General features: G+C 42.8%; 1 protein-coding gene across 1 annotated transcript in view; it reads right to left on the bottom strand.

Annotated features, from left to right (window-relative positions):
* The window catches only part of Slc7a1 (solute carrier family 7 (cationic amino acid transporter, y+ system), member 1), a 68,899-nt gene that overhangs the window by 26,433 nt on the left and 19,247 nt on the right, over positions 1 to 23,219 (bottom strand). Inside the window, exon 2 of the mRNA XM_013027264.1 lies at positions 9,750 to 9,856. The gene's annotated coding sequence lies outside the window, so the exon portion shown is untranslated. The remainder of the gene's footprint in view (positions 1 to 9,749; positions 9,857 to 23,219) is intronic.

A 23,219-nucleotide genomic window follows, 5' to 3' on the forward strand; every position in this document is an offset into this window, starting at 1 on the left:
CTTGTACTTTTAAAAGTCCCCACGTGATCCTAAAGCATAGTCAGTGTGAAGAAGCACTGAGCTCCATCCATGCAGGATCTCTTCATTTCTAGAACACAAGTTATTGCCTACCTAATGAGGTGGTGTGAAGATTAAATGAAATAAAATTACATAAGTGATCTCTTGTTTGGCTGGCACCTGAAATGTCACCTATTATTTATTCATAATATTTTCTGGCTTAAACAAGAACACATCTCATTGTAAGTAACATGACACAGAAAAAAAAATAAACACAAACAAGCACCTGTAACTTGAAAACTAATTTCAGATAATGTGTGAGGGTCTTGCTCTGTGACATTACAATTGAATATGAATGTGTAGTATCTCAGCCAGAGTTACACAGCTCTACCTTGGCTCCTTTTTATTGGTCCAACATCATTTACTTTGTCCTATGGGGAATTTTCTTTCTGGACATCATTCACACATTTCTGGAGCTACATGAGGCTTTCTGCTCCTTAGGTTATATTTTCTGTTTTTTGAGGCTTGATATGCATATAGCCCTGGCTGGGTTAAAACTGACAAACCTCCAGCCGCAGCCTCCCTAGTGCTGGAATTAATACCATCATATTCAGCTCTCTGTGTGTGTGTGTGTGTGTGCGTATGTTTTTTTTGTTTTCATTGTTTATATGTCATTGGGAGTCTAGGGGGAGGCACAGAAAGGAGGAACAAAGGGTGAAAAAAATGTATGTCTGTTTTTTATGGCTACATCATTATTATTAGTGGTGCCAGTCCTAGGCTTGAACTTAGAGCCTAGGTTCTGACCCTGAGCTTTTTTACTCAAGGCTAGTGCTCTACTGTTTGGGTCACAGCTTCACTTCTGGCTTTTTGGTGCTTAGTTGAAGATCAGAGTTTCAAGAATTTTCCTGCCAGAGCTGACTTAGAATCACAATCCTCAGATCTCAACCTTCTGAGGAGGATTACAGGCGTGAGCCACTGGTGCCCAGCTAACGGTTACATTATTTCATTATATCTTTTACTGTATTAATACATTTTTTTCTACTGCTGGAAAGGAAATTCTTCTACCCTTTTGTCCCAACTTAGTGACATACAGAGTGATTTCAAATTAGATTTTGTTCAACATTTGTGAGTCTATTCCCCACTATTTCCCTAATTACATTTTACTCTGTTATTACCTTTTTAAAACATTGTGCATGTCATTTGCTTTTCTAAAATTATTTTTACATAGTTGCACAAAGGAGTTTCAATTCAACCTGTCAATTTATAAGTACAATGCACCTTGATCAATGACACCCCTTTAATTAGTATCTCTCGTACATTATATATGGATTGGATATAGGCGAATGGCTTCCCCTGTGATATAATACCCAGTTGCTAAGATTTATTCTCCTATACGGTGCCTCCCCCTGCACAAAGGCAGTGCTTCTCAGTATTTGTGCTTTGTTTTATTCTCTCCATGGCACTCACTAATGCATTGTAACACTTAAATTCCCCCAGAGAGCTTCAGTGATTCCTGCTGGATCAATTCTGTGGTTTTTACTTTCGTTGTTGCTGGAATTTTTTGGTGCCAGTAGTGGGGCTTGAACTCAATGCCTGAGCACTGTCTGAGGTTTTATGTTCAAGGCTAGTATTCTGTCACTTGAGCCACAGCTCCATTTCTGGCTTTTTTGAGTAGTTAATTGGATATAAGAGCCTTTATAGACTTTCCTGGGTTGCCTTGGATGTGTGATCCTTAGATCTCAGCCTCCTAACTAGTTAGGATTACAACAGGCATGAGCCACTGGTACTCAGCTCCACTGAATCTGTTTTACTTCTGTTTTTAATATGGTAATAACTAGAATAAGAGTTGGAGTTTGAATTATTGTGAGAAATTGACAGATTTTCTTTACTTTTCTAAGAAGGTACACCTAAGGCCAAGTGTTCTGTAGTAATGAACTAGGGAGGTGAGCCAGTGGCTCAATGCCAGCCAAAGCAAGAAAGTCTAGGAGACTCTTCTCTCCAATCATTTATCATATTTAAATAACCTGCATCTTTTATCTTGAGGGTGGTGCTCAAGTCCCAACAGAAGTGAATCATTCTGGAAGTCATTTGTTACTAGTGAGGGCTACCTTACTGATATTAAAATGGGTGCCATGTGCATGTACACATACATTTTGTGTCTGTCCATGAACGGCCAGTTGGGTTATTTTTTCTTAATATGAGGTTACTGGGCTTGCATTCTTTTTTTAAGGAAGCTCAGAAAACTGTTTGTAGTGCATGGCCAGGCTTGGTGTGCTCTTTGCCAGGAATTTCAACTGGGTTGGTCTTCTAGCTTTTTGATTGTTTCCTGGACAGCAATGGGCTTTACAGAAAAGAACACCAACACTGGAATAGCTCTGGCAGAGTCCAGAATGGAGGGAGACAGGGATTCCCTCGTCTCTTCTGTGTGCTCCTCCAGTACTTTACTGTGAAGGCCCTAGAAAGCCAGTGATGTTGAGTCATGTTCTTTGCCTTGTACTAGTTAGCACTTTATGGAAAGAATGGCGTCTGGGAGGAGGGAGCAGGCGTATGCTGCCTGCCTACCCAGCAGTCACAATGATGCCACATGAAGCTTTCACACTCTTTCCATTATCTCTGCACTTAAAATACTCCCGCCGCCGCAAAAAGTGATGTTAAAAAATTACTTTCAAAATCTTTTTTGTTTCTTTTTCTGTGTTGGGGTTGGAACCGGGGCCTCCTCCATGCTGTAGATGCTCCACCACTGAGCTACACCGCCTTCCCTACACAAAGTTTTACACATTCCTAGCATAGCCTTGCAGTCTTGCATCTGCCCTATGGAAGACCTCAGTAACTAAGCTACCACCAAGCAATTCTCAATTGCTAGAGATCTATAACTTGATTTGAACAAATTAGGCTATATCTTTGTTGTTGTTGTTGTTGTTATTGTTGTAAATAAGAAAGAAGGCAAGAGAAATTACCTTTGTGCTAGAGCCACCTAGAACCTTCTATGGGCCCTGATGTCTAGCAGCGGCAGGGTCTCCATCTTTGGCTTCTGCCTCTAGCCACCCAAAGCCTTCTTAGGAAGTATGTTTTTTTTTTCCCCCAAGGGTATCACTGCCTGACCTCCTGAAATGTCAGAATCTGATCTTACCCTAAGCCCTTCAAGCAAGTCTCAAACCAAGCATGGGTGACTCAGAACTAAAATCCTAGCTACTCTGGAGGCTGAGACCTGAGAATCATGGTTCAAAGCCACTAGGCAGAGAAGTCTGTCTGTGAGACTCTCATTTTCAATTAAAAGCAAAATGCCAGATGTGAGGGTATGGTTCAAGAGGTAGAGAACTGGCCTTGAGCGAAAAAGCTCAAGGACAATGCTTAGGCCTGGAGTTCAACCCCATGACCAGCATCAGAGAGGGGGAGGAGGAGGAAGGAGGGAAGGTGAGAGGGAGAAAGAGAGAGACAGACAGACAGACAGACAGAGACAGAGAGACAGAGAATTATCTGGGAGAAGAGAGAAGAAAGCAGTTATCTCTAGAGAGATTATTATGGGCTTTATTTTCTGCATTCAGATTTTTTTTTCTCTATAATGAGTGGTTCACTGCTTCTAAATTACAGGAAGGAAATCTCCTTAATGAAATCATGGAAGAAGGGGGGATAAGGCCACGGAAGCAAGTTCAATCCATCTCAAGTGTCTACCAAGGAGACATTCCTGGTAATTAGTTATATTGGGTTTCATTATGCTTTCCTCCACATTCATACATTTGAAAGTTTCTAAACTCAAATCCAAAAAAGAAAGAAATTTATGTAGGGCTGTCCCAGAAGGCACGGAGAAAATTCTTTCTTCTACATATATCAAGTGCCTACCCCACTTTCCCAATGCCAGTATGTTGTAAGCAATCACCACCTATTAATTTGAACTTATATAGGATCAGGTTGAACCATATGAAATTACTGATAGCCATTTTTTACTGGACTTAGAAAAATGCCAAGAGTCATGAATCTATCATTGGAAGATCAAGCCTCATCTCTTCCTAGCTGTTTTTAGACATTTCCCTGAATCTCAGGCTGATCAGATGAGGAATTGAGACTGACAAGTCAACCATTCCTTACATTAGTCTGCACAAGAAAAGTCAACATGAGTTTCATAGGAATGGTTCATAGATTATTCAAAAGATAATAGATGCCAAGAGAGAACAAGACAAAGAGACAGAGAAAGAGAGAAAGAGAGACAGAGACAAGAGAGATCATTGTTTGAGCAGTTTTTGGTTTTGTCTTTCGGTGCCAGTACTGGGGCTTGAACTCAGGGCCTGAGAGCTATGCCTTATTAGCTTTTTCACTCAAAACTGGTGTTCTGCAATTTCAGCCATGTCTTGATTTTTTTGCTGATAAATTGGAAATAAGATTCTCTTTGAAAAGAAAAAAGAAAAAAATTGCCAGCCTGGGTGCTGGTGGCTAATACCTGTAATCCTAGCTCACTCAGGAGGCTGAGCTCTGAGGACTGGGTTCAAAGCCAGCCTGGGCAGGAAAGTTCCTGAGACTCTTATCCCTAGTGAAGCACTAAAAAAGCAGAAGTGAAGCTGTAACTCAAGTGATAGAGCACTAGCCTTGAGCACAAAAGCTCATGGACAACACCCAGGCCTTGAATTCAAGCCCCAGAACCAGCATAAAATTATTTCATTACAAGGGATTTCAATTCCATGGGTCAAGTTGTAACAACTACAGTGCAGCTTGATCAATGTCACCTATTATAAGTCTCTTGGATTTGGCTTTCCTAGGCTGTCACTGAACCATTATCCTTAGCTCTCAGCCTCCTGAGTAGCTAGGATTATATAAGTGTGAAGAGTGTTGTTTTTGTTTGGTTGGGTTGGTTTTTTTTCATTGAGTGAGTTTTTTTTTTTCTTAACTCTTAACTTTCTAACAGGGTGTGGCCTGCCTGGGAGACATAGCACATGCTCCACTAGTTTAACCATCTCTCCCTTTTGATAACAATCAATATAGCTGGTCTTTGATCATTACAGATATATAGGTTTTAGCAAAGATTTATTTTAGTGTAACAGAATAAAGTAAGGAGGAATAGAAACAAAAAAAAAGAACCATCTCCTATTCCCCATGCAAGAAATTGGAGTTAAAGACTATGATATTTTTAATCAGACTGATAAAGCACCTTTACACATGCAAATGCCATAACCTTTTATATTTACCTGCCATTTATTCCTGATCCTGTTTTTTTCCCCTTCACAGAGCTGAGGTACATGCAACATGGCCTGGTTACCATGGCAATTATCTACACAGTATAGGTCATGCACAAATAATCCCCATGCAGGAAATGCCACATTTTATGATAGATCTTCCTGTCCTATTAACAACCATACTTTGAGGGTGGGCAAAATCTCAGACTCTCACTGCAGAGGAAACACACTTGTCATCTGAAAGAAACAGCATATCTTTTGATGCAACATGTCTTTAGTCCTCAACTACATGCTGTATTTTCCCAGCCATGAGGTTGGAGGGAGTTGTCCTGGAACACAGTAACAGAATATCTTCAAATAGGGGAAAGAATGTGATTCAATTTCCTTAAATTCTTTCAAGGCACAGGAACTAAATGGCCCAATTATACCAGGGTCTTCAAAGATCAGAAGCCTTGATTAAATGAATGATCAAAGACCAGAAGATACCACAGGATCAAGTAGAGCCACAGATGAACTGAACAGCCTACAATGCCTAGAGTTTAGAGCTTTCTTTCTAATTCTAGAGCATATAGCTTGCTTCATACCTAGAGAATGTGCACAAGTGGTAGAATGTCATTTCTCGAGATAGGTCAGTTATAAAAGGTTCCACCTTGCTAGGAGCGCCTCCTTCCTGGCTTGGTGAAATAAGGGGGTCCTTACCCTGGGAAAACGTGAGAATGCCTCTGGGCACTGAGGCAGACTCCAGGGCAGTCAAGTCCCAAACTGAAGAAATGAACATGGCCAACAGCTGAGAAAGCATACAGCTGAGACCTGAGCCCTGTTCAGCAACCTGACTGAACCTTAAGCCCAGGACCATAGACATGATCTGACTCCTTGACCCAAAGAAACTGGGAGAAAATAGATGAGTGGTTTTAAGCTTCAGCAATGAAAGACTCATGGTTTATTATATACTCATACATAAAATGTGAGTTTGCATTCTTTTCTCTCTTTAAGTCTTACGGAGTAAAACCAGCACCTCTTGAAACTGTCTTTTGTTGGTTAAGGCTGAATAATTGGAAAATAATTGTCTCTTTTTTGGAAAAAATGGGATATATCAAGTAGTTGTTATTTCATTTTCTAAGAAATTATCTTTCTAACTTGGGCCACATAGTGATAGGACTTAGAGGAGCTATAGAATATAATGAGGATGTACCTGTCTCCCAGTGCCCACCATCTAGTGCAGAAAGAGAAAGTAAACAACTATTAACAACTATCTCCACAACAAATATGGTATACCTACTGTGTGCTTTTCCCTCCTTCTAGGTATTCAGAGAGCACCAGGAAACAACAAGTGTGACCACTTGGAGATGCACTGTCCATGCTATGCCTGCCAACTGGTCTGGATCTCTTCTCCCATGAAGTGAAGAAATTCAAGGCAATGAAATCCCCATGATTGTGGCTGTGAGCTCCCCATTCAGACAAGGTTTGGAGGCTGGGCCTGAAGACTATCGGGCTTTCCTACACTGCCCAATCCGGAATAACAGGAGCATTCAAGTCAGGCTTTTCCTTTGGATGTCAACACTCAGTACCCATCTTAGGTAACAAGGTGGATGTTCTCAAAGAGTCTGTGAAGACAACACAGACACATCTGACTAGGTACTGCAGAAGGAAACAGGCAGAATGAATGAAGCCACCCTAATTTAAGCAATTTCACTAAATAAGCATCAAGAAGGAAAGAATGGGATCTTGGAGGCTTGTTGGCATGGCCCAGCCATGAAGACAGCTGGCCTATGAAGAGCTTCCACCTCCTTTCTCTTCCTCCTTTTGGCTGACAGGGATCTAATTTTACCTATGGTCTTCAGAAAAGTGCACCTGGCAGTTCTGCAGCTTTGTCTCTGCCACTGACAAGGTTTCAACATCCTCATAAACAAGGAACCTACTTATAGTTTAATCCTTCCCCCGGAACTCAGAGCTTATGGAAGAAGTGGGGTGCGGGGGAGGCGCCCTGCCGCTTTCCCTCTTAATTCCCACTCTAGGGCAGCCTGTTTAAAGTTGCTTGCATGGCACAGGTGACTGGCTATATCCCCAACAAATGCCTCCGATTAAGATCTGGATGTGAGTTCCTGATCCCAGTTATATGTGTACTCTTAATATAGCTACAGACAATTAAGAATACAACTGGCCATGACTCTAAAAATACCTAAGCAATGAGGCTTGTTGCTCTCACACTCTCTGGCCTTCTCACCAGCCTGAGTGTCCTCTCTCTCCAAAGTGAAAAAAAAGTTACCACCATATTATGTGATGAATAGAATTTTGACAATAATGAGGTTTTTCCATGTTCACTAAACCATTTTGTTCAATGGCAAATAACAACAGCAAAAAGGTTTTAAATTATTTTTTAACAGTAGAACCCTTCTCTTTTTTGGGGGGGGGGCCTGGTCATGGCGCCTCAACTCTGGGCCTGGGTGCTGTCCCTCAGCTCTTCAGCTCAAAGTTAGCACTCTACCACTTGAGCCACAGCACCACTTCTGGCTTTTTTCTTTTTGCTTATGTGGTGCTGAGGAACTGAATCCAGGGTCTCAGGCATGCAAGGCAAGTGCTCTACCACTGAGCCACCTTCCCAGCCGTAGAACCCTTCTTTCTATGTCCTATACTGAACCCCCAAACCAAATAAAAGATGCTTAATACACATAAATGGACATATTAAATTGAAACCCTTTTGTACAATTATCTAAACATTAAAAAAAAAGCAGCCAGACACCAGAAATTACCAGCAAGAAATCAAGAAGGGATGCAGTTAAGCATCATTAATTTCCAGAGACTCATCTAACATACTTGATCATGCAGAACATAAAACTGGATTGAAGCTGGGTGCCAGTGGCTCACACCTGAATTCCAATCAACTCAGGTTCAAAGTTCCAAAAGCAAAGTTCAAAGCCAGCCTAGACAATCTCTAACCAGCCAAAAGCCAGAAATAGAACCTGCAGAGCTGAAGTGGCTCAAGTGGTAGAGCACTAGAATAGGGTTAAGGGACAGCAGCCAATGCCCTGAGCTCAAACTCTATCAGTACTACCCTTTTCCCTCCACCCCCACAGAAAAAAGGAACCTAATAAAAGCTGGATGCCACTGGCTCACATCTGTAATCCTTGCTAGGCTAAGATATGAGGATCACAGTTCAAAGCCAGCCCAAGTAGGAAAGTCTGTGATACTCTTATCTTTAATTAACCACCAAAAAAGCCAAAAGTATGGAAGTGGCGCTGTAGCTCAAGTGGTAGAGCGCTCAGCTCGACTTGAGCTGAAGAGCTGAGGGACAGCGCCCAGGCCCAGAGTTCAAGCCCCACAACCGACAAAAAAAAAAAAAAAAAGCCAAAAGTAGAGTTGTGGCAAGTGGTAGAGTGCTATCCTTGAGCAAAAACAAAAAAAAAGTTCAGGGACAACACCCAGGATCTAAGTTCAAGCCTGAGAAACGGGGGACATCCCCCCCCAAAAAAAGCACAAGATAAAAACATAAAACCAGAAGTTATTTTTATTTGGAAGTAGGGGAGCAGGAAGGAGAGGTCTAGCAGCCTTGACCTCTCTCTACACTATACTCTGCCTCAACCTCTCAGGCCCTATGGAACAGACCACAGCAGATCAATGAAGCCTGAGACCCCCACCCTCCCAACCCCAGACAAGCTACTGTAAACATTTTAAATAAAACAAACTGAAGTTGCAGTAAGAAGTAAAGTCATTTAGCAGGAAGGAGGTTGTAACCGGGCCTTGACCTTGAGAAATACAAGGCTCCAGGAGTCAAAGGGGCAAGCTTAGCTAAAGCATTCCTGCCACCAGGAGCCAGAAGGACAGAGTGACATGGTACTGTCCAGGTATCTCCACAGGAAAAGAAGGGGAAATGGCTAATTTGCCACCAGAGTGTGGCCTGGTGACCAGGCCTCCAAGTAGAAGGCTTTCAAAGGAATGGAAGAAACACTGAAGAGAAAGAAAGACTTATGTTTCTGTTGGGATCATAACTGAAAAACTGAACAGCTCAGGTCTGAAAAGTAACAGCCTAGAAATTTTAAAGACAGGATACTAGGCGCCAGTAGCTCATGTCTGTAATCCTAGTTACTCAGTAGGCTGAGATCAGAGGATTGAGATTCAAAGCCGGCCTAGGCAGCAAAGTCCTTAGGACTCTTATGTCCAATTAATCATGCAAAAGCTGGAGGTAGAGCTGTAGTTCAAGTGGTAGAGCACCAGCCTCGAGTGAAAAAGCTGAGGCCCCCAGATGCACGCATGCGCTCTCTCTCTCTCTCTCTCTCTCTCTCTCTCTCACACACACACAGAGGAAACATTAGAAGTGTGATCCAGCTGGAGGAGCTGGAGTATTTATTTAGCATGCTTAGAAGGGCCCTAAGTTCCATCCCTAACATCACAGAAACAGAGGAGGAGAAGGAGGGGGAGGGGAAGGAAGGAAGGAAGGAGAAAGGTACAGGGAGAGACAGGAAAAAAAGGAAGGGGTGGAGGGATGGGAGAAAGAGAGGGACTTAGGGTGAAGTTGTCAGTTAAGTCAGGTTGAAATGAATAACATTTTAACACAGAAGATCTGCTGAGGTGATAAAGAATAGACTGTACCTGAAATAGACCCTGTGGACTCAACTTTCTCAAGGAGCTCTCTTCTCACTGAGAATCTGGGGTCTCAGCCAAGATTTCTCTGGAGGCTCCTATGGGGCTTCAAGCTCCTGGAAGGCAAAGAAATGCTGTCAGACATTACTGTTTGGGCCCCAGACCCTACAAGACTGGCTGGTAGAGAATGCAAGGAGAAGGCAAGAAGGTCAACAAAGAACCAGACACGTGGTGTGTCATGGGGACTTGAGGGAGAAGATGGGAAACTAGACCAGGTGACTTCCCAACCAGACCCCACCACTTCACATAGACATGTGGTCTCCCATTTCAAAAATAATGTGTGTTTCATACAATTACTACAAATCCAGTGCAGAGGGGGATCATATAAACTGCAGGTCCAGCTAGGGACCTTAGAGGAGCCCATACTCCATGAGAATTGAGAAGCCAGGCCTGCAGAGTTGAGACAGAAAATCTTGGCTGGTTTCTTCTGTCAAACTCCAGCTCACATGACTGGCCAACAGCAATGGAGCTCTCCATTATGAACTAGTTAACCAAGTGGCACAGCGGTTCCACCTGCCTGCAATACCACAGCATAATGATTAAACACAGGAACTGAGGCTGGGCAGTCCTACAAGCAATGAATGGATTTGGAGGTGGCCAAGGCCTAGAAGTGTCTGGTGTGGATGCAGCCCGAGGACATGCTTTTCCTAAGCCACCTTTGCTCTGTATTGCCATTTACTAGTGCTCACAGCTTCCACGAAGCTGCCTGAGCATGTGTGATCTGCACCTAGTGTGACCTCACAGGGGATTGGCATGCAGCCAAGAATGCATATAATGGCTGTTAATCCCAGCCAGAGTAAGTAACTGCAACAAGGACCAACACCTTCTGTACATCTGGTCTACACTGGTATTTCTTTCCTTCCCACTTTCAACTCTGAAAATGCCCAAACCTATATAAATGAAACTTTCATAAGTATTTAACATCTTGCCACATTTTGCTTTATCTTTCTTTAGAAAGTACTTTTCCCCCATGGGCTGGGAAGGTGGCTCAGTGGTAGAGCGCTTGCCTTGCAATGCATGAGGCCCTGGGTTCGATTTCCCCAGCACCACATAAGCAAAAAGAAAAAGGCCGGAAGTGGCGCTGTGGCTCAAGTGGTAGAGCGCTAGCCTTGAGCTGAAGAGCCGAGGGACAGCACCCAGGCCCAGAGTTCAGGCCCCACAACCGGACCCCCCCCCCAAAAAAAAAAAAGAAAGAAAGTACTTTTCCCTTGGCTACTCAGGAAGCTGAGATGGCAGTTCAAAGCCAGTCTGGGCAGAAAACTGAGAGTTGTCTTCAGTTAACCAGTTTAAAAAAAAAAATCTAGAAATGGAAGTATGGCTCAAACGGTAGAACACTTAGCCTTGAGTGAAAAAGCCAAGTGGCAGACTTATACAAACAAACAAACAAACAAAAAACCTGAGGGGAAGGGGGGAGAAAATGTCTTCCATAGGAACCATGTGATGAGTGAGCTCCAGCTGGTTTGACCTCTAAGTATCTAAATAAATACTCCTAAGAATGACACCATTCTGCATAACTGTAATGTCATTATCACACCAAAGAAACCAAGCTTTAATTCAGTAGTATCTAAATATGGTTCACACTGGGTGCTGGTGACTCATGGCTGTAAATCCTAGCTACTCAAGAGGCTGAGATCTAGGAATCAATTCTAAGCCAGCCCAGGAAAGAAAGTCCACGAGATTCCTATCTCCAATTAGCCACTAAAAAGCTGGAAAGTAGAGCTGTAGTTCAAATCAGCCTTGAGCAAAAAAGCTAAGCCACCAGGCCTTTAGTTCAAACCCTAGTAAAGTTCATACTCAAATGTCCCTAGTTATCAACATACTGCTACTTCTTGTACTGTGAGAACACTACAGGGGAAAAAAGAATTCACAGGGAGACTGGCCAGGTAGGTACCTTACGGGCATTCACATGCCAATCTCTGTGGTTGGTAAAAACAAAAGTAGCAGAAGACCCAGGACTGGCTTTGGCAATAAACTGTTGCTTGGAGAACAAATTTACAAAACATAGACAGGGTAAGTAAAGGAATGTTTAGAAGGGAAACTGGAAAGAGTCTGTATTCCTCAATCTGTGTGAGTGACAGTCATGACGATGGCCCCAGAGATGCCTACATCCTGTCACTATGTTTGACTGCAGAGAGAAGGAAGGTACTCATCAAGTGGCCTGGGTGCAGAGATTTCCCTAGGTGGGCCCAGGATGAATGGGATTGAAATGTAGTGTAAATGGATTCATTAGGATCAAGAATGTTCCAACCCACTTGCTCACATTTTCCACATTTGAACATTCCATTGTTAAACACAGAATAATGATGATGCCGCACCTTATACTTAAATTATTCATTCCCATTTCTTTATCAATATGGAAAGCAGCATTTTAACATGATCTTTTTGTAGCTCCCAGGAGCAAAGGGAACTGTGAGAGTGTAACCATGTGAGCACGGCAGACACACAGCACATGCCAAGCAAAGTGCATAAAAAATGGTAAATATCAGCCAGTTGCCGGTGGCTCACCCTGTAATCATAACTACTCAGGAGGCTGAGATCTGAGGATCACGGTTCAAAACCAGCCTGGGCAGGAAAGTCCATGAAACTTTTATCTCCAATAAACTACTGGAAAACCAGAAGTGGCGCTGTGGCTCAAGCGGTAGAGCTCTTGCCTTGAGCTGAAGAGCACAAGGACAGCACCCAAGCCCAGAGTTCAAGCCCCACGACTGACAAAAAAAAAAAAAAAAGGTAAATATCAACAAATTCCACTGACCAATCTTAAAAAGGAATCAGATCTGACCATTCAGTACAGATAGGACCCAGTAACACTGTCTTGACTGATTTTGCATCAATACTGGGGCTTGAAATCAAGGCCTGAGCACTAGCCACACTTCTGGTTTTTTGGTGGTTAAAATTTCCTGCCTGGGCTAGCTTCGAATTGATTCTCAGATCTCAGCCTCCTGAGTAACTAGAAATTACACAGGCATGCGCCACCAGCACCATGTATCCTCTTGGTTTATATTATAAAACATCAACAACTACTCTGGCAACTTACACCAACAGCTATCTTGCCTATTGTGAGAAAAAACTGTTTTTGATTTGGTTTGTTTTGTTTTTAAATCAAAGTGTGAGGCTTGAAAGTTTCTGCTTTGGCCTGGTGGCTTGACTCTTGAATGATTTTTAAAATATAAGATTTTGTCTTAAACTGGTTCTTTGCGAGATGGAATTAAGACAGACTTCAGACTCTTCAAGAAATAGAGAATGCAGGAATATTTTGAGATTACTTGTATACTGCAGTTGTTATTTCAAAGTCATCTTATGCAAATAGATTTTACCCTATTCAAGTTAGCCAATCATGAGCAGATTGTGAACCTGAGTTCAACCAATCTGAGCAGAGGGGCAGAGCCTGCTGCCATTGGGATAAAGCTCACCCAATCTGAGCAGAGGGGTGGAGACTGCTGAGTTCAGAGATGATAAATAGGGGAGCAGCCTGCTTGCTCTGTGTGCTTGCTTAACAGATTCATGACTAATGGCGCACCCTTTTGCAAAAGTAAATTTTGCCTTGCTGACACTTCTTTATTTTGGTATCTATTGTTGTGACTCCACTAGTTCTTGGAGAGTGTATTTATAACACTATGACTGAGTTATCATACTGTACATTCCACTGATAGATACTAAGTTTGGAGCACCATTCTAGCATTTGGGAATGAAGTGGTGGACTAAGTAGCTTACATGGCTGACTGGCAATAGCTCTTCAAAAACAAAAATGGATGAAATACTACTAACTGGAGAAACACTATCAGGAGACACATTCCTGAATTCTAAAGAAATTATGTGTTATAATAAGGAATAAGCCATAGGGAAAGAATCAGAACTGTCCCCTTAGACCTTGCGGGCAGTCTGGAGTTGCCCCTTCCTTTCCCAGTTAGAGCCTGAAGTAGGGACCCCATGCAGATTGCACTGAAATCTGAACTTGCTAAAGGCCTGACTGCTGACATGTTAAGATATGAGTGATTCTGACAAGGGTTTCTGGAACAGGAACTTGGGAGGGACGCCTCTCTCCTTCACCCTTCTGCTCTTGAAACACCAAAAGACCATGTGTCAAAGGTTTGGTTCCCACCCTATTGGCACAACTAAGATATACACTTTAAGAAAATACCCTAGTAAGCAGTCTTGTGGGTATTACAACCTCCCTCCCTTTCTCCCTAGCTCCTTATTGCTTCCTAGCCAGAGGTAAGCAGTTTTTCTCTGACATATCCTTCAATCATGATACCCTGCCTCTTCAGACACAAAGCAGTAGGGCCAACCAAGCATGGACTAAATCCTCCATAACTGTAAGCTAAACTAAGCCTTTCTCTTGCATTCCCTTGTAAGTGGATTACCTCTGGCATTTCGCTACAGTAAGGAAAAGCTGATACTTACTGCCTTTTAGATTTATCCAGTCTTTGTCACTAGATAGAATAGACTCAAAGGAGTGTATATGGATAAATCAGAAAGTGAAAGTCATTTACACATTTCCTTATTTCTGTAATTCTACCCCGCACCAGATATCTATCTTGCATTCCAATTTCTGCCTGACTTTCATAGCTTATACAGCTGTGGTTCAAGGCTCCACAGATGATATGAAAATAGATTTCAGTGCCCACTTGATAATGTCCCAATCTTACCTCTTTCCCTCATTTCTCGTACTTTGTTTTTCAGAGTGACATATTACTAGCTGATTAGCATATGTGTGACATCAGATAGTTGCCATTTGAGGGTAATCTACTTTCTAATATCCCTCGTGATTGATTCCACCTTTACTGAAAACCAATACCAACTAGTATCTAACCACATCCCAAAATGACAATAAAATGTAAATGTAAAAAAAATGTCTTTGAGAGACTACACAATCTATTCAGGCATTTGTGGCTCTACAGTATTTGGGAGTAGAAAGAAAGTGCAAGGTGTAAAGGAAATGTGGTCAAGGAAATAGCAGCAAGATATGTATCCTACTCTCAAACCTTCAATGATTAAAATTACCCTGAGCTACTTAGCTCAAATTCTGGTGAGTCATCTTTTAACGGGCAAAACACTCCAGAAAACCTATACGATTCTTCATTGTTATGACTTGCAATATGCAGTGAAGGCCAGTCTACATGCAGACAGAAATCTGATGAGGGCGCCAAGAGGAAGGAGCCAAATCAGGAGAAGAGCAATGTTCTCAGCCTAGGTAGCTTTGTATCTGGTAGGCCTGATGCCAGAGGCTTAAGCCTATAACCCAAGCAACTCAGAAGTCTGAAATCTGAGGATTGTGATTCAAGGCTAGCCTGGGCAGGAAAGTCTATAAGTCTTATCTCCAATTAACCACCAAAAAGCCAAAAGTGGAGGTATGGCTCAAATGGTAGAGTACTAGCTTTAAGGGAAAAACAAAAACAAAAACCATGAGATAGTGTCCAGACCCTGAGTTCAAGCTCCAGTACCCAGAAGAAAGGAAAACCTTGCTACTGTTAAGGTCTGGCCTGGGCCATGCAGACCCTTTGCAGACACCTCCCTACACCTTGGCTAAGTTTCTGCCCAGTATCTATGCTACCTAGGTAACTAGCATCCATGGAAGCAGTCACCTCCCCCTCCTGCTAGGTCTCATCCAGGGCCACCTCTGGTCACATGCCTCCCATGTTGGATCCAGTGTGGCCACACCTTCCCCTCATTTGGCCACACCTCTTCCTGTCCCTGAACTAGGTAAGTCCTGGCCCAGGGGTGGGTCACCTTGGCAGCCATGCCTGTCCACCATGCATAGATAGGGCAGCAGTTTGGTAACTAAACTTCTTTTCCTGCTTGAATAGTGTGTGGTGTATCCCTTATTGGCTACCTAATTAAACTTTACAGCTATCACATCCCAAACCAGCAGAGGAAAAAAGTTAACAAAGAAGATGTTGTGTGGATAGAGACAAAGCCTCTACTGTATGAAGCCAGGATCATCTCCAGAAGTGGGTCTGTCGTCTTGTAGAACTGCCAGACAAGAGACAAAGTCTAAGGAGATGAACTGCGGGGTGTCACCCTGTCCTCGAGGCCTGCCAGGTGTCAGTAGTGTACTTGTCAAGATGATCCATCATAGGAAGTACTCAAGAGACATAACTCAACTTTTAGAGATGAGGCAGAATTTCTCACATGGGAAAGATTGCTGCTCTCCTAGCCCACTTATTATAACACTCAACAACACAATCTAAAAAGGCCTGTGCTTTTTAGATTGTACTCATGCCTGTGGTCTTAGCTACTGGAGTTGAGATCTGAGGATCATGGTTCAAAGCCACCCCAAGAAAAGGCTCTGGTCTCTCATCAACAACCAAAAGGAAGTCAGCTGTGACTCAATAATGGAAAGCCAGCCTTGAGCAAAAAAGCTAAGAGACAATGTCTAGGCCCTGAGTTCAGGCCCCAGTACCAGCACATACATACACAGATACATTCACAAAATGGTGAATTCTAAGGGAGGAAAGGAACCAACTAGCTTCCTAATGCAGAAATACTGTGGTAATGTACCAGGGGAAAATGACAAGGGCTGGAAAATGGGAGATAAATGAGAAAGGAAGGGTCACAACTGGACAAAGGAAAGTAAAGAAGGGTGGAATGATTTTCCTCTCTGCCATTTCCTCGTTATAGTTGTTGGTTCTTATGCACAAGATCCTAATTTTACCTCTGGTCCAACATGGATAAAATGCACACCTGAAGTCAGCTTCAGCTCCCTGACAATGATGAACAGCTACAGGAAGCATCTACTTCTACCCTCCTCATTTAATTCTCCAATCAAGCCTTAATTTAATACTCAAATTAGCCTATAAAGCCACTACACCCACCTCACCTATTACAGTAGGTATAGTATAAAGTATACAAAGTCTTGGTGCAACTAGTCTAAAATTTTCCTTATCTTTTTCATACTAAAACTCTTCTTGAAGTTGGGTGCTGGTGGTTCATATCTATAACCCTAGCGACTAAGGAGACTGAGATTTTAAAATCTTGATTCAAAGCCAACCCAGGCAGAAAAGTCCGTGACAGTCTTTTTCTCCAATTAAACCACCAAAAAAAGCTGTAAGTAGAGATGTGGCTCAAGTGGTAGAGCTTTTAGCATGATAAGCTAAGACAATCCCCAGGCCCTAAGTTCAAGTGCCAGTATCCAGTAACCGCACAAACAAAACAAAGCAAAAAAACACTCCTTGATTTCCTTACTTCTCCACTAAAACTACTAGGCTCACAAAACTTTCAAAATAAGTAAATAAATTGAAAGGATGAATTTGACTATGTTAAACACTTTCTGAAGGAAATATTTTCTTGGGGGATTTCTTGGGATAAATGACATATTTCTCAATTTCATTCTGTTCAACTGTACCAGCTCCTAACTGGCACTTTGAGATTTCTCTGCCAAATAGCTCATGAGTTACCTAAATAGCTCTATGTAGCCCGGGGGGGGGGGGGGGGGGGGAGGGAGGGTTTCGCCACCTGCATGGATGGCTCGCGTTCCGGGGGGGGAGGGGGAGGAGGAGCTACTATTTAAAGAGATGTTCCAGTTCAAGTGAGGAATTAATTGTTTGACGTCTGTGTGAATAATCAGCTTTTAATTACACAGTTTGTCAGTATTCTAAAAAGAATTATCCCATTAATGAACTGCTAGGGTTGACAGTGATGCCTGCCCTGAATTCTTTTGGATATTTGAAGTGTCTGTTTATCAAAAACTAAGGATGGTTAGGAACTGAGTTAAATAAGAGAGCTACCAACGGGCTGGGAATATGGCTTAGTGGTACAGTGCTTGCCTACCACATAAACAGAAAAAAGCCAGAAGGGGTGCTGTGGCTCACTAGCCTTGAGCAAAAGCAGCTCAGGGACAGTGCCCAGGCCCTGGGTTCAAGCCCCAGGACTGGCAAAAAAAAAAAAAGAGCTACTGGAGAAAACACTGCAGGGTGGTCTTCAGCAGAGAAATGAGGCCTGGGCAGGGGGGCATTTCAAAATGGAACCAAAGACCCATCCCATAGTAGCCCATCCCTGGATGGAAATTGAGTGTGGAGGACTTTACATGGTACAGGGAGAGAGAACCAGTGGTTTCTCAGACACAAGAAAGAGAAGCCAGGACCTGAGTTCTGCTGGGGAGAGTCTAGGCCAATCTTCTAAAGAAACTCTTCCAGTTCTGTGATGATTTTTCCTTAAAAAAAAAAAAATGGCATGCTTGACCTTGTGTTTGTATACTCCTATGCTCAGTAGATACAATTCATTGTCCCCTTTTTAACACAGGACCTGCTCCTGCCACCTCCCAGGATCCAAGTGAATGGATAGAAAATGAACCACCATGAACTCAGCATCCTGTGAGCCTTACTTGTGCCCTGCAGAGGTGCTGGGAGAGCGGACTCCCTCCCCAACCCATTTCTCCTCTCTCAGTTCCTGGGCAGCCTTTTCAGGTACCCCTACTCTACCCCAGCTTGTTAAAACAGCAGCATCTATGCAGAGAGGCACTCTACAGTTGCCTATTGCTATCTACACCCTCATATCTCCCCAAAGACAGTAACTTTATTAACACACCTCTTTCTTAAGTCAAAGTTCCTTCCCCTTTGTAGCACCCAAGAGATGGTATGAACTGTTTCATCAAAACCAATGAAGGAGCCAAGTATGGTGGTGCATGCGTGTTACCCCAGCACTCAGGACATGAGGCAGGGTGAAAGGTGATCAAGACCAGACTGAATTACATAGTAAAACTCTGTTTCAAAAAACCAAGGGTTGGGGATGTAACTCAGTGGTATAGCACAAAACCTACAGGTTCGAGGGCTGGAGTTTGATCTCCAGTACCACAACTAAAATAATTAAAAGGTAAAAATAAAACCCAGAGAGGATAGTGATGATCGGACAGTGATGTGAATATACATAACACCATTAAACTATGCACTTAAATTGCCTAAAATGGTCAGTTTCACGTGTATCTTACAATTTAAAAATACTTATAATTCAAAATAATATTAAAATATTAATATTAACTCAACCACAAAGGGTTAAGCTGGGTGCCAACTTATCTCCAATTAACCACCAAGAAGCTGGAAGAGGAGCTGTGGCTCAAGTGGTAAGAGTGCTAGCCTGGAGCCAAAGAAGCTCAGGACAGCACCTAAGCCCTGAATTCAAGCCCCAAGACCTGCACCAAAAAGAAAAAAAAAGTTTAACAGAGGTTTACCTCAGAATTAGAGCTTACAAACCAGCAATCACATACCTGCATAGGTCCTCGAATTGAAAACATATGTCCACACAAAAGTTTGAACACAAATGTCATAACAATATTATTCATTACCACTATTAACCTACCTCTTTGTTAAATCAAAACCCAAGTTCTTTCCCCTCTGTAGCACCCAAGAGATGGTATGAATTGTTTCATCAAAACCAAGGAAGGAACCTTAAGGTGGAAATAACCCAAATGTCCCATCAACTAATGAACACGTGAGAAACCTATGCTTAAAAAAAAATACAAAAACCTACAAAAAGTAATGAAGTACTGACATATGCAACATTATGCTACTCGAAAGAAGCCAGCCACAAAAGCCATCCATTTGTTTACAGACAGAAAAGAGATTACTGGTTGCCTGGATCTGGGGGGAAAGGAATAGGGGTAAGGGAAAAATATGTTCTAAACTCATCTGTGAGAGTTGCATAGTCATTTGCATATGCTAAATTTATACTTCAAAAGGATGAACTTTATAGCACATAAATTGTATTTGACAATGCTACTGGAAATATGGCTCCCCAGAGGAATTAGTGTACTTTTCCTACCCAGCATACCCAGGCAGATGGAGTCCCTACATATTTCCATTCCCACTCAAGTCAAAACGCTTATCACCCACACATCCCTGAAAATCAGTAATTACAACTCATGCTGCCCTTGGTTGAAGAGGCTCTCCTCTCTATTCATATAGCTACTTACTATATTTAACAGACATGTTGCTGTGAGAGTTCTACAAAAGGAAATTTGCTCCATGTTAATATACCATCATCTTTTATTGTTCTGTAGAACATGAACTCCAATCTAAACACACAGCTTGCATATTTCACCCATGGTAGGGCATTAAGGAAGACAGCAGCATTTGTTAGTTTAAATAATGTAATATCATTTCTAAGCCTTAAATTACAAAATGAGTGCAGGAGAAAGGGAGCTACTTTACTTGGGGTGTATCTGTACCCACAGAGGAAAATGGGGTGGGGGGCATTAAGAGGTTGTGAGGAGCCAGGGGCCACTGGCTCACACCTATAATCCTAGCTACTCAGGAGGAGCTGAGTACTGTGGGTCAAAGCCCGACAGAAAAGTCTGTGAGACTCCAATTAAATAGCAAGAAGCCTAAAGTGAAGGGGTGGCTCAATTGGTAGAGTGCCAGCCTTGAGCAAAACAAGCCAAGCAATAGCATGAAGCCCTGATTTCGAGCCCCAGTATTCATTCACACACACACACACACACACACACACACACACGCACGCGCACACACACACACACACACACACACACAGGCTTTAAGGAGAAAGACTAAGCTCATTAAGGAGAAAAGAAATAGCATAGCATTATTTCCTAATAAGGCTGGTAAAATGCACTGTTAGGGGCAAAGAAATCACCAGCAAGCCCAGAGACGATAGGTTCAGCCCAGTGAGGCAGAAGCAAATCTGGGGCTTCTCCCCACACTGAACATGCAGAAAATGCTCAGATTGGGCTAGGTGGCAGCTTTTTGGGTGCCAAGGCTAAACTTCCTGACAAGTAACTTCCTGCAACACTCCTGGGCCTGCAGCTGCTCAGTACAACTCCCAGCAGGTGATATACACCCACCCCAGACAGAACAGCACCTCTAAAGACACCTGTAGACAAATGAACCTCGGATGTGGCCTGAAGCCCATGGGGTCAGCACCGGTTCAGAGCAGGCAATCCTTCCAGGATGCTGCATGCACCAGCCCCATAATTACCAGAGGGAATTAAGCAAGCATTCACAAGCCTCTGGATTTCTGTGCTTCCATAAACTTAAAAATAATTTGTTCTCCTGGGGCTAAATCGCTAACTGGTTGCTGCAGCTCTATAACAGGAACATGAAAGGGACATGGAATGTGCAAACTAGAGGGATTTATAGAACTATGCCTCAGAGTTCCCCAGGAGGAAGAGAGGAGCCCGGAACTGCCCTAATGGGACAAGTGGACTGGGCACTGCACACCTAGCATTTGTGGGTCTGTTCTCTTGTGTGGAATGATCTCCAAAGGCTACGCCTGAAATATGAAATAATCCAGGAATATGGTGCTGGGAAGGAAAGAGACAGCTTAATCTCTTCTGATCCACATTCCTAGTAGCATCGTACACTGTCACGAATAAAGTTATTTCTTAAAGGAATCTAACATTTGGCATTTCAACAATTTTTAATTATGTACTCTCATGAATGGATTAGCGCCCAATCACTGGAAATCATCTGACTCCTAATACTAAACATACTTAAACTCAATTCCATTATTCGGTCTAAGGTCTGGCAGTTTTCCACAGGACCCTGAAGGTAGCAGCCTATGGGATAGGTTTGTTTATGATGGTTCCACCATCTCCTTTTGCTAACTCACATTAGAAAATAATGTACTATTAAAACAGAAATTATCCTGCAGACTTCAAAGCATACATAGTACACTGGGAAAACTATGGCCTGGCCCAGAAGTTGGCCAATTTTTATATATTTTTTTCTCTGGCTGGCTTTGAACTTGGATCTTCCAGAGTCCACCTCCTGAGTGCTGGGATTATTACAAGGGTGTGATATCATGCCTAGCAAGAATGGCTTTATTTTTAACATGTTTGTATAAAAACATTTTGAAGCCAGGTGCTGGTGGCTCACACCTGTAATCCTAACTATTCAGGAGGCTGAGATCTGAGAATTGCAGATCAAAGCCAGCCCAAGCAGAACAGTCCATGGGACGCTTATCTACAATTAACCACCAGAAAACCAGAAGTGATGCTGTGGCTCAAAGTGGCAGAGTGCTAGCTTTGTGCAAAAGAGCTCAGGGACAGTGCCCAGGCCCTGAGTTCAAGCCCCTGTACTGGCAACATAAATAAATAATCACTTCATTAAACTCACCTCATATTACCCAATTTGGGAATGCCAGCTGCCTGTTCTGGCAGAGTAACTGGTAGCTGTAGCTTTCTGGGCAATGGCTCTGGATGTCTGCTGCTGCAACCAACCCCAGAATGCAGGCTCCAGGCACCAGCTCCAGGCTGGCGGTGTGACTGAAAGAGGGACTTCAAACAGTCCTACTTCTTCTAATGTAGGCTGCTCCCAAGGTACAAAACTAGTAATAACCATCCCCACCCCCAAAATACCCAGTTCAGTCCAGTGATCAGTTAGAACAACAAATCACAATATCAAAACAAACTGTCTCTTTTTATTCCTCGTTTTAATGACATCTGAACAGCTGGTATGCACAGACACAATGCTAAGTCACATTGGCAGAAAATCAGCTATCAATCCTCAGTTCATTAATGGAGGGGGAAAAAAAACCCCACCTCAGATGGTACCTATCTGAGCTCTAAGTGGCTGGGTGGAAATGGTTGCAAAGCTCATTTCAACTTGGGAGTAATGCTTGGGGTAGGTTCAGGACCTCAGACTCCATTTCCAAGACTGGCCAGAACCTGACCAATGAACAGGAAGGTGGCCCTTTAATCTGTCCTCAGACGCTCCAGTCACAGGAAGGACTAGGGACAAGTTTTCTCATGTAACACAGCCTTGTTGACATTGGTGAATTACGTGGATAGGCCCACAAGGTAAAAATGTCTAGCAAGCAGTGCCTTCCGAGTACTCCTGAGTAGTTCATTCACAATGTTTGTGTGGTATAAAATAAAATGGCTACCTGTAATGGGCCTTCCCCTGGGCCTCCTCTTCTCAACTTGGTGAGAAACAGGGTACCAGGCCTGCCAGCGCCTATTAGGCTACATTACTGATTTGTCAGACTGAGTGCACATCAGATGGAAATATTCTGCAGCACATTTTGTATCTACTCACTGATCGGATGAAGAATTAGAAACCCTGCCTGCCCCTGGCAGTATGGTCTGTTTCCATTTTACCATTATGATTTACCCTCACCTCACCCGTATCCTCCACCTTGTTCCTGCAGAGCTGTGGCTCAAATGAGAAAGCCCTAACCTTGAGCAAAAAAGCTCAAGAAAAGAGCACAGGCCCTGAGTTCAAGCCCCAGGATCAGCATGCACACATGCACATACACATGCAATGCACACACACACACACACAATCTGGAGAAGTTAGTTCTTTCTTTGAGCTTCCTATTTCTCCATTGCAAGATGAAGAGGCTGGAATAAACATGAATCAGCACATCGTAGGTGCTATTAAGTACAACAAATAACTTGTTCTATAGTATGAAGATACTTTGTAATCAACAAAACATTATATAAACATACAGCTAAAAATTAAGTTACTG

This window comes from Dipodomys ordii, unplaced genomic scaffold (genome assembly GCF_000151885.1).
Source record: "Dipodomys ordii isolate 6190 unplaced genomic scaffold, Dord_2.0 Scaffold102, whole genome shotgun sequence".
Classification (NCBI taxonomy): Eukaryota; Metazoa; Chordata; class Mammalia; order Rodentia; family Heteromyidae; genus Dipodomys; species Dipodomys ordii.